The 10,722-nt window shown below is 36.8% G+C and overlaps 3 pseudogenes; all 3 read left to right on the forward strand.

The window, feature by feature from the left end:
- The first annotated feature begins 2,594 nt into the window (after window positions 1–2,594).
- On the forward strand, window positions 2,595–3,480 carry LOC149205044 (phosphoenolpyruvate carboxylase 4 pseudogene; annotated as a pseudogene).
- A 4-nt stretch (window positions 3,481–3,484) lies between these two features.
- On the forward strand, window positions 3,485–10,034 carry LOC149205045 (peptidyl-prolyl cis-trans isomerase FKBP62 pseudogene; annotated as a pseudogene).
- Window positions 7,500–8,323, forward strand: LOC149205046 (phosphoenolpyruvate carboxylase 4 pseudogene; annotated as a pseudogene).
- Window positions 10,035–10,722: the final 688 nt, after the last annotated feature.

Genomic DNA, 10,722 nt, shown 5'->3' on the forward strand with positions numbered 1-10,722 from the left:
GTCTAGAAAGGTTGTGGCCATGGCCATAATTAATTTTCATTTATTCTATGATTTTCAACTCTCTTTTTTCTTTAGAACTGAACTTGCTTTTTACTAGTTTTTTTTTTAACTAAAAATATATGATGCTTATCCATAGTTTAATATTGGGAATTCAATTTTTGTTATTTTTTATTATTATTTAAATTTATTTATTTGTAAGGTGATTGGTTGAGGTCTTATTATGGATTGTTTAGTAACTAGTTGTCTTTAGTGAGATTTTTTGGAAGCTTTTATAGTGGATTTTTCCGGTCTAATTTCTCCAAATCGCAAGTTTGATGGGTAACCCCTTCACAATCCAAGTGCCCTAGGGGTCCTAGGGGTATATAATCAAAAAACTAGTTTAAATAACACAAATCAAGATTTCACCTCAAATTAGTCGCACTAAATACAAATCAGTTTAGTAACTTCCATTTATATTAGTTACTAATTTTTTGTTTTTAGTTTTATTTCCTTTTTTTTCTTTTATTCCTATTTTTATTTTCATGAATTATAATTTTTTCATGACTTATTATTATATTAAAAACATATTTTAATAAATTTAATTATAAATGATTATATATTAATAAAAATAAAAATTATATGTATGTATGTATGTTAATATAAACAATATTAGTTAATAATATCTCTTAATTTTTGTTGATGCCATTCAACAATAAAATATTTTAAGAGTTGTTTTCTTTTTGTGAAGAAATATTTGTCTTTGTTATTTTTTCTTTAATTAAGCTATATTTAAGCTAAGCGACAAGTGCTAGTTACTATGCAGCCCTTGTTTCAATTTTGGTTTGTATTCATAAATGGTATTTATTCTCTGCAATTTACTACCCTAGTATATTTCCTTAAAGGCCAATATTTACTAAAGATTTATATTAGTCTGCCAAGTTATTATGTGGTCCATCTTTTTCAGAGAACCTATGGGTGAATTTGATCTAGATTTAAACAAGAATGCAACAAGTTACAAATATAACCATAAATACAAAAATGCAGTATAAATAACACCTCATTTCATTAATATCAAATACTGAAATATACTTACAAATAGAATGGAAATAAAACTAGCTCGGGCAATGGTAGCTTATCTCTCACAAGAGATGTGGTGACTACATGCCTCTGAACTGCATTACAATGAGGCTCAAGGGCCTTTTTATTATTGAACAATAAGAGCAAACCATAAACAACCAAAACCCTAACTCGAGGAAATATAACACCAAGATTTTATGGGCCACATTGGGGTTAGTTGGATAGCCAACTTCCCGGGCTCGCAACTTGGTCATATTATCTCCGTTTGACGCACATGATACCCCATTGGAAAGATCTCTCCGAGGACTATGATGGAAAAGGTGATTTTAGCTTAAACATTGTTGGTACAAGATTGCCAAAAAAACATTGTTTAGGGCCTTAAAATGGCTCTGAAAGTTTAGGACATGAAAAATTGCTAAAAATAGTAAATTGTGCTACAATTAAGGAAACTGAAAAACTAAAAGAAACAATGGTGGGGGTCCAAGTGGAATTGGTGGGTGGCCACCAATATCCACCTGGATCATACCTCCCCCCTTAGGAAGCAATGGTCCCCATTGCATTGAGTTCCTCCATGAGATGGGGAAACTTCTATTGGACTTGGTCCCTCGTGAGCCACTTGCCCTGGTGAAGGAGTTGGCCTTTTTTGACAACTCGATATACTTGGATCTTCTACTAGTGAGTGTGCTTGATCTACGTGTCCATGATCCGATCAGTTGTGGCTTGTTCCATGCAATCTAGATTTAAATTTGTAGGTGTGAGTTGTTCTGCAAGGTCTAATGTGTCTAGCAATGATGGGAAGTATGGTCGAAGGCAAATCTCTGTCAGAGTAGTTGAAGATAGCCAATCCCGAATGACTTGGATCTTGGCCGGATCCACATTCACTCCTCGTTCATCAATAATGTGTTATCACTTAAGAAACAATTTCCAAATTGTTCACATCAGTTTGATTGTAAAGGTTAGGTGCTAGTCTAGGTTTAATTTTTTGTTTGCTTTAGTGTCTAAGTCCTAGGAGTCTTGGTGGGATGGTTAAATAAAGGTCAACTATCCATTCTCATTCATCACTGGTCTCATAACTCACATAGTTTCCATGTATCAACTTTGTTCGAAGGTTCTTATGTGTTACGAAACTGTTTAGGAGTTTTCGTAGCGCATAAACTCTATTTAGGTGTTTTCGTAGCGCAAAACCCACATTTTGCACTGGCTGTGCTACGAAATCGAGGATTTGTTCGGATCCATAGCCAATCTCACCCAGTTGTCATATCCATCAAAATCCGTTATGTTTACATCAACAGTTGTTAGCTTATACACTTCGCCTATCTCTTGGTCTTAATTTATGATTTCTGCACTGAATTGAGTTGGTTTACATCTCATTCAAAACCCGATGCTTTTCTTCTGCTAGTTGATCACAGATTTCATTTGGGAAGAAGTGTATGTTTATTCTGGGCGGTTTTATCTTATTGCACTACAGTTTTGTGGATGATCAATATTCTCAGTCAGCTACATGATACCTAAAACTGGCTACAATATTTTCATTATCAATAGATTGGTATCGAAACCATATTATTGGAAATGATAATGGACACCAGAAGGTTATGGTTGGTTATTCTAATTCAGGAAAAGATGCAGGGCATTTCACTACTGCATGGGAATTATATAAAGCACAGGGAGATGTTGTAGCTGCTTGTAAAGAATTTGGCATTAAAGTTACCCTATTCCATAGCCGTGGAGGAAGTATTGGGAGTGGTGGTGGACCTACATATCTTGCCCTTCACTCTCAACCGCCTGGTTCTGTCATGGGAACTCTCCGATTGACAGAGCAAGGAGAAATGGCCTAGGCAAAGTTTGGCTTCACACAAACGGCAGTGCGACAACTAGAAATCTACACAACTGTTGTTTTGCTTGCAACTTTACATCCCCTAGATCTTCCTCGTAGTATGAATTAGCGACGAGTAATGGAAAAGATATCAGAAATCAGTCAACAATATTATAGAAGCACTGTTTATGAAAATGAACAGTTTTTAGAGTACTTCTGTGAGGACACTCCTGAAGCAGAGCTTGGTAATCTAAATATTGGAAGTCGTCCAACAATGAGGAAAAAGTCTTTTGAGATTGGGCAGCTCCGTGCAATTCCTTGGATATTGGCATGGACACAAACTAGATTTGTTTTACCTACATGGCTTGGTGTTGGAGCGGGCCTCGAAGCAGCCTATGCAAAGGGATACAAAGAAGACTTAGAAGCCATGTACAGAGAATGGCCATTTTTTTCAATGCATAGTTGATTTAATTGAAATGGTACTTGCAAAGTCAGATTTATCCATTGCTAAGCACTATGATGAAGTTTTGGTGTATCCTAGTAGACAGAAGTTAGATGAAGAGAGGAGAAAGTGTGATTCTCACCATACAACCTACATATGCCTTTGGTGAGTAGGGTAAGGATGCTGAAGAGGGGTTTGTTGCGATTCCTCCAAATGCTACTATCACTACGAGTTTGGAATTAGTTTCATTTAAAGTTGTTAAAGAAGTAACGACAGATAAAAAGGTTATCAAGAAAATCCTAAAGGAAGCTGATGGGTATGATAAACCAAGTGACGGGACGGTAGTGCAGATCAGGTATACTGCTAAGCTGCAAGATGGCACAATCTTTCAGAAGAAGGGATATGAAGACGAGGAGCCTTTCCAATTTGTAGTTGATGAAGGACATGTCATTGCTGGTCTTGATAAGGCAGTGGAAACCATGAAGATAGGGGAGATTGCCTTGATTACAATAGGACCTAAATATGGTTTTGGAAATATTGAAAACCAAAGAGATCTGGCTGTAATTCCACCAAATTCAACTCTCATCTATGAGATGGAAATGATATCATTTACTAAGGAAAAATAATCGTGGGATATGGATACTAAAGAGAAAATAGAGGCCTCTAAACAGAAGAAGGAGCAAGGAAATTCTCTGTTCAAGGTTGGAAAGTACCAGCGAGCTGCAACGAAATATGAGAAGGCTGCAAAATATATTGAGCATGACAATTCCTTCAGTGCTGAGGAGAAAAAGCAATCAAAGTTTTTGAAAGTATTGTGTAACCTGAATCATGCAACATGTTGTCTTAAATTGAAAGACTTCAATAAATCAGTTAAACTATGTTCAAAGGTGTTAGAGTTTGAATCACAAAATATGAAGAGGCTCAAGACAGTCGAATTTCGGTATTTAAACTGTGTTTTTGTGATTACACAGCAGTTTCGTAGCGCGGTACGAAACTGCTGTAGCTGCATAATTAAACTCACTCGACCAATTTTGGGTAATCAAGGGGAAATATTTTTGAAAAGGAATCTCTTCAAAGGATCATTTAAAGGGTGTCAACATTCAGCAAGAGCAAAACAAGTGGGAAAAACATATATATAAACTCTAAACCATTTGTTATAAAATGATCACAGTTACTATGGTTCATGATATTTCAAACAGCTTTGAAGAGGTTTTGTCTTCACACATGGGAACGGTCTACAGCACATAAAGAACGTGGCACTCCAACACATTTTTGTGTAATCAAAGAAGAACAACATGATTAATTGGTTTCAAATATCCTTGAGGAAACCAAAAGCAGAAAAACAGGGGCAATTTCCTACTTTCCAGCAGCAGTTGAGAAATGTGACATTAAGGGCCAGCAAGCAGCTTCAAACATCCATCAAAGTTAAACTGAAGGGAACCACTTGTCAGAGAACGATTTTTTATTGTAATAAATGCTATTATTAACATGATGTGGAGTTAGACTCCTAATTGTCTTAGGTTTCTAAAAACTTCTAGTTAGCAGTTGTTGTATTTAATAGTTAGTTAAAGTTTGAATAGGTGTCATAGCAAGCAGAATTCGAGTTCCCCTCATGCTGGAGGAGGAATCTTAGCCGTGTAAAGAATTCTATATATAGGAGAAAGAGAAATGTACTTGGGGTTGGAAATTGATTGAGAAAAGCTCTGATATTTGGCTTTATGTAAAAGACTCTGTTTTCTAGTAATACATTATTGGCTTTGCTTCTCAGGAATCAGAAGGAATTCGATGTGATGAATGTCTTGTGTTGTATTTTCCTATTATCTATAGGGTTATGAATGTATGATTACTTAGAAATCACTAACAGTGCTCTAATTTCCTTCATATATTTGTAAACTGTGCTGGACTTCTATGTGTTTGGTGTGTTCTATATATGTTGGATTCTGAATTCCCTGACTTCTATGCAAAGCTAACCTTACTGTCACTACTGAAGCATATCTGACTCCATAAGCCCAATGGATACTTTCTAACTATGTTTCAACCTCTTATACTTGTTCATTTCATTTCATAGAGTTAGCCATCTTATTCATTATCCAAATCTTTAATCTTGTGAGAGAGCCCTCTCAGGTTGAGGAGGCTAAGCCTCAGCCTAAAGTAGGTTTGAAAGAGTTACTTAAAGTCTACCTGATCAGCAGCCTGTCAGGGACTAGTTTTGAGATAACATTTTGGTGCGTCTGCTGGTAGTCTGAAGATTAATCATTCCCGAAATCAAGAAGCTAAACTTCTAAAGGTAGCAAGAGCTCAGAAATCTTTCGAGGTTGCAAACTACCTTGGCAACTCCATTGTTGAAGAATTAAAAATTCATAGATTCATGGTGATTCCACTGGAGTTATGAAGAACTTAGATCCTACCATTCTTATTTCAAGGTATGCATGCATAAATTTTTCAGGAATTCATGGTTTCCCAAATCATTTTCCCAAGGATACATATTTTCTAAGGAATGGTCCCAAATTCAATGGAGAATATTTGAGTTTAACTTTGAAGCATATATCAGATTTTTGTGATTTTACTGAGCTTCTTAGAGTGAAACATGAGGATGTTTGCATTATGTTGTTCTATGATTCATTTCAAGGGAAATGTAAACATTGGATTGAAAGCTTTCCTGCCAAATCTATTAAGTCATTTGAAGACTTTTGGTTTATGTTTTTGGAGGAATGGATAGATAGATCAGATTTGGTGGCAAACTCTCCTTCAATTCAAGGTTTCAAACAATGGAATGATGATCATATTAATGAAGAAATAGATGAAAATTTTTCTTTGTCCTTGTCCTCGTATCTAAAAGCATTTGAGTGCAAGACAGAAGAAAAGATGAAATTTTTGGATGAAGTTGCTAAGGACATTGAGAAAGACATTGAAGGTTTACAAGGTCAAATTCAATCATACAGTCTTCATGGTTATGATCATTCTTTTCAAAAGATTTCTATGGTAGAACACAAGGAGAGGGTGCTGCTTCCTTTCTCTTTCGTGATTGAGGAAGAGTACACTGTTATTGAAGATCAGTTTGTACAACCAGAAAGTTATGAGAATCATCAAGTTGATCATGTATTCTGGGATCCTATAGCTAAATACATGGAAGAGTTTTACTCTCCAGTGTTTCAGTTTTTCTATGAAAATCAGAGGCAATTTCAGTGGCAGTGGTCATCACAATATCATAGTTGCTCTGAACTCCAATTCAATCAAAAAATTCAAATATCAGATAAGACAAATGATTGGCTACATTGGAAATTTCACATTGATTGAGCTGAAAGAAGTTTGAAATTGATAGGGTAGGTAGGTAGGAAAATGCAAATAAGATCAAGGTTGACTGAGCATTTTTCAGTAGATATAGATTTCTTTCTCCTAGAGTGATCATTGAGCTCAAGCCCAAGGTGAAGGCCCAAGAAGCTTGAAGGGGATGCTTGTCAAGCAAATGTCTTTTATCATAAAGGATGAATCACTGGACCTGTGAGTTCTTAGTGTACTATAGGAGCACACTATCCCAAGTGGAGCCACTGTTATCACTTAAGAAACAATTTCCTAATTGTTCACATCAGTTTGATTATAAAGGTTAGGTGCTAGTCTAGGTTTAACTTTTTGTTTGCTTTAGTGTCTAAGTCCTAGGAGTCTTGGTGGGATGGCTAAATAAAGGTCAACTATCCATTCTTATTCATCACTGGTCTCATAACTCACATAGTTTCCATGTATCAGCTTTGTTCGAAGGTTCTTATGTGATTACGAAACTGTTTAGGAGTTTTCGTAGCGCATAAACTTTATTTAGGTGTTTTCATAGCACAACACCCACATTTTGCACTGGCTGCGCTACGAAATCAAGGATTTGTTCGGATCCATAGCCAATCTCACCCAGCTGTCATATCCATCAAAATCCGTTATGTTTACATCAACAGTTGTCAGCTTATACACTTCGCCTATCTCTTGGTCTTAATTTATGATTTCTGGACTGAATTGAGTTGGTTTACATCTCATTCAATACCCGATGCTTTTCTTCTGCTAGTTGATCACATATTTCATTTGGGAAGATGTGTATGTTTATTCTGGGCAGTTTTATCTTATTGCACTACAGTTTTGTGGATGATCAATATTTTTTCAGTCAGCTGCATGATACCTGAAACTGGCTACAATATTTTCATTATCGATAGATTGGTATCGAAACCATATTATTGGAAATGATAATGGACACCAGAAGGTTATGGTTGGTTATTCTGATTCAGGAAAAGATGCAGGGCATTTCACTGCTGCATGGGAATTATATAAAGCACAGGGAGATGTTGTAGCTACTTGTAAAGAATTTGGCATTAAAGTTACCCTATTCCATAGCCGTGGAGGAAGTATTGGGCGTGCTGGTGGACCTACATATCTTGCCATTCAATCTCAACCACCTGGTTCTGTCATGGGAACTCTCTGATCGATAGAGCAGGGAGAAATGGTCCAGGCAAAGTTTGGCTTGGCACAAACAGCAGTGCCACAACTAGAAATCTACACAATTGTTGTTTTGCTTGCAAGTTTACATCCCCCAGATCTTCCTCGTAGTATGAATTGGCGAGGGGTAATGGAAAAGATATAAGAAATCAGTCGACAATATTATAGAAGCACTGTTTATGAAAATGAACAATTTTTAGAGTACTTCCATGAGGACACTCCTGAAGCAGAGCTTGGTAATCTAAATATTGGAAGTCGTCCAACAATGAGGAAAAAGTCTTCTGAGATTGGGCAGCTCCGTGCAATTCCTTGGATATTGGCATGGAAACAAACCAGATTTGTTTTACCTGCATGGCTTGGTGTTGGAGCGGGCCTCGAAGCAGCCTGTGCAAAGGGATACAAAGAAGACTTAGAAGCCATGTACAGAGAATGGCCATTTTTTTCAATGCTCAATTGATTTAATTGAAATGGTACTTGCAAAGTCAGATTTATCCATTTCTAAGCACTAAGATGAAGTTTTGGCGTATCCTAGTAGATAGAAGTTAGATGAAGAGAGGAGAAAGTGTGATTCTCACCATACAACCTACATGTGCCTTTGTTGAGCAGGGTAAGGATGCTAAAGAGGGGTTTGCTGCGATTCATCCAAATGCTACTATCACTACAAGTTTGGAATTAGTTTCATTTAAAATTGTTAAAGAAGTAACTGCAGATAAAAAGGCTATCAAGAAAATCCTAAAGGACGCTGATGGGTATGATAAACCAAGTGACGGGATGGTAGTGTAGATCAGGTATACTGCTAAGCTGCAAGATGGCACAATCTTTCAGAAGAAGGGATATGAAGGCGAGGAGCCTTTCCAATTTGTAGTTGATGAAGGACAAGTCATTGCTGGTCTTGATAAGGGAGTGGAAACCATGAAGACAGGGGAGATTGCCCTGACTACAATAGGACCTGAATATGGTTTTGGAAATATTGAAAACCAGAGAGATCTAGCTATAATTCCACCAAATTCAACTCTCATCTATGAGGTGTAAATGATATCATTTACTAAGGAAAAAGAATCATGGGATATGGATACAACAGAGAAAATAGAGGCCTCTAAACAGAAGAATGAGCAAGGAAATTCTCTGTTCAAGGTTGGAAAGTACCAGCGAGCTGCAAAGAAATATGAGAAGGCTGCAAAATATATTGAGCACAACAGTTCCTTTAGTGCTGAGGAGAAAAATCAATCAAAGGTTTTGAAAGTATTGTGTAACCTGAATCATGCAACATGCTGTCTTAAATTGAATGACTTCAAGAAAGTAGTTAAACTATGTTCAAAGGTGTTAGAGTTTGAATCACAAAATATTAAGAGGCTCAAGACAGTCGAATTTCGGAATTTAAACTGTGTTTTTGTGATTACACAGCAGTTTCGTAGCGCGGTACGAAACTGCTGTAGCTGCATAATTAAACTCAGTCAACCAATTTTGGGTAATCAAGGGGAAATATTTTTGAAAAGGAATCTCTTCAAAGTATCATTTAAAGGGTGTCAACATTCAGCAAGAGCAAAACAAGTGGGAAAAACATATATATAAACTCTAAACCATTTGTTATAAAATGATCACAGTTGCTATGGTTCATGATATTTCAAACAGCTTTGAAGAGGTTTTGTCTTCACACATGGGAACGGTCTACAACACATAAAGAACGTGGCACTCCAACACATTTTTGTGTAATCAAAGAAGAACAACATGATTAATTGGTTTCGAATATCCTTGAGGAAACCAAAAGCATAAAAACAGGGGCAATTTCCTACTTTCCAGCAGCAGTTCAGAAATGTGACATTAAGGGCCGGCAAGCAGCTTCAAACATCCATCAAAGTTAAACTGAAGGGAACCATTTGTCAGAGAACGAGTTTTTATTGTAATAAATGCTATTATCAGCATGATGTGGAGTTAGACTCCTAATTGTCTTAGGTTTCTAAAAACTTCCAGTTAGCAGTTGTTGTATTTAATAGTTATTTAAAGTTTGAATAGGTGTCATAGCAAGCAGAATTCGAGTTCCCCTCATGCTGGAGGAGGAATCTCAGCCTTGTAAAGAATTCTATATATAGGAGAAAGAGAAATGTACTTGGGGTTGGAAATTGATTGAGAAAAGCTCTGATATTTGGCTTTATGTAAAAGACTATGTTTTCTCCGTCCAAGTTCATCGCCCTGTGGGAGATCGATCGTGTTATTATAGAAGAAATATGGGACTTGGAGACTCTGTATTGACTATCGGGCATTGAACAAGATCACTATCCAGAATAGGTACCAGATCCCATGGATTAATGAACTTTTGGACCAACTGAAGGGGGCAAAATATTTCAGCGAGATCAACTTGAAATCAGGATATCGCCAGGTACTAATCGTACCATCCAGTGTGTGGAAGACTGCCTTCAAAGCCAAGGAGGGCCTTTTCGAATGGTTGGTTATGTCTTTCGGGTTGATGAATGCTCCTGCAACCTTTATAAGGCTGATGGATGACATCATGTGGCCATTCACCAAGTCATTTGTAGTGGTATACTTGGATGACATCTTGATCTTCAACCAAAGTTGGGAAGAGCACCTCCACCACATCTGATAGGTTCTCCAAACATTGCGCCAACATAAGCTATGTGCCAATTTGGAGAAATGCACTTTTGGCATGACCTAGGTTTAGTATCTCGATACATTATGTTATCTCAAAACTAGACCTTGAAAGGCTGCTGATCAGGTCGACTTTAAGTAACTCTTTCAAATTTACTTTAGGTTGAGGCTTAGCCTCCTCAACCTGAGAGGGCTCTCTCACAAGATTAAAGATTTGGATAATGAATAATATGGCTAACTCTATGAAACGAAATGAACAAGTATAAGAGGTTGAAACATAGTTAGAAAGTATCCATTGGGCTTATGGAGTCAGATATGCTTCAGTAGTGACAAT

Source organism: Pinus tabuliformis, chromosome 1_2 (genome assembly GCF_031772625.1).
Source record: "Pinus tabuliformis cultivar Carrire ecotype Pingquan chromosome 1_2, CPIR1, whole genome shotgun sequence".
NCBI classification, from domain to species: Eukaryota; Viridiplantae; Streptophyta; class Pinopsida; order Pinales; family Pinaceae; genus Pinus; species Pinus tabuliformis.